Below are 1595 nucleotides of genomic sequence, written 5' to 3'. Positions count from 1 at the left end.
AATTACTAAGCTTCTAAAGTAATCCAACTTAAATTATTCCATTCATATAAATAAATCCAACATCCAAACTCAGTAATGAAGTTAACAAAATAAGATTACAAATCTATATAAAAATATGGATAGCCCTCATCATGTATACCTCAAAATCACTTGCCTATCTCCATAACCTTCACAAAATCCATCTCTAGCTAGCTAGATCCTAATTAAACACATGCGAACATGTACCAAAATAATGAAGGCATGACAGTGCAATTCAGCTAGGCATAAATTCTGCCTATACAAAAGATTTGAATGTGAACTAGCTAGTATATATCTTCATATCTACAACAGAATGCTCAAAAAGGTACCAAAAACATGCATGTTAGTCTAAATAAAATTCATGGAAACATAATCTCCCCATTCAACCCGGACTTCATCTATTTGTTCATGTGTGTAACTGCTCCTCTTGTTCTTCAGGTGACTCCACTGAAAACAAGAAAGAAAAGTGCATTAATTAATAAGATTGCAGCAAGGATCCCAAAGTATTGAAAAGTGCATTCAGCAAGGATCCCAAAGGGCATTAAGAAAATATAGGCCAAAAGCATTAATAAGATTGCATCAAGTATTGAATTTAGATGACTGCACATATATATGATTTAGATGGCTTTCAGATGGCCTACATTTCTTGCATTTAGCAAGGGCTTTCAAATGGCTGCACATATATATGATTCAAAAAATGGATCATGCAAGTATAAATGAGTAGTCACAGTATCAGCCTAGAGTTCAGCAATAATGCAAGTTAAAAATAATGGAAATAGAAGAGAAATGCAGACCATCAACCCAAACACACTCTTTAATGCACACAGCACCAACCCAAACACACATACACAGAAAAAATTAAAAAGATGCAAAGCCAGAAAACAAAGTCTTAAAAACCAGCAACAAACTAGTATCCTAGCTAGGCCATCCCTTCCTTCTGTAATTCCCTTTTACAAGTTTCCTAAGTTAGAACTGTACAAAGGATAGCAAAATCTACCAGTCAACTGCCCCAATAGGAGTAAGTATTCTAACCTGCGACTCATATGCAAGGGTTGTGTCCTCAACTATTTCCTTCATGTACCTCATGACATAATATCCACATTCAACACCACCCGGTTGTTTAGGACACTACAGACAAGCAAAGGAAATTACATAGAGTTATACTTAATTAAATTAGTCCAATGTGTAAGACATAAGAAACTTAAAGACTTAAGTAATACATAGACACTTACATAGAGATGCTTCCAAGTTGGTGATTTCGGCCCTTTCCTTCCCGTAACCCCATTAAATTGTCTAATAGCACTAGTTTAGGCAAAATATCAATTTAAGTTATATATCACAATTTAATATACAATCCATATATATATATATATATATATATACTCATGAATGGTTCAGAAATAACTGTATTGATATGAAAGAGCAAGATACCTTTATCTAGTTTATCCCACAAATAACAATATAGGAAACACGAGTAATTTGTGCCACTTACACTTTTTTAAACCCATAAGGGCTTTAATTTCCAGCAAAAGAGAACTTATAAATGCACCAATGTTCCACATATACTCCTCTGTAAA

The 1595-nt window shown here is 33.8% G+C and overlaps 1 long non-coding RNA gene across 1 annotated transcript; it reads right to left on the bottom strand.

Moving 5' to 3' along the window:
- Positions 1-294: 294 nt before the first annotated feature.
- On the bottom strand, positions 295-1312 carry LOC147292645 (uncharacterized). Its single transcript, XR_015120911.1, has 3 exons — positions 1251-1312; positions 1051-1146; positions 295-465 (listed from the first exon to the last, which is right to left on the bottom strand). It is a non-coding gene; the product is annotated as an uncharacterized LOC147292645 (long non-coding RNA).
- Positions 1313-1595: the final 283 nt, after the last annotated feature.

Source organism: Dryas octopetala, chromosome 2 (assembly GCF_963921425.1).
Source record: "Dryas octopetala chromosome 2, drDryOcto1.1, whole genome shotgun sequence".
In the NCBI taxonomy this organism is placed as follows: Eukaryota; Viridiplantae; Streptophyta; class Magnoliopsida; order Rosales; family Rosaceae; genus Dryas; species Dryas octopetala.
Note: the sequence above shows the minus strand (reverse complement) of the source record. Positions and strands in the feature narration are given on the sequence as shown.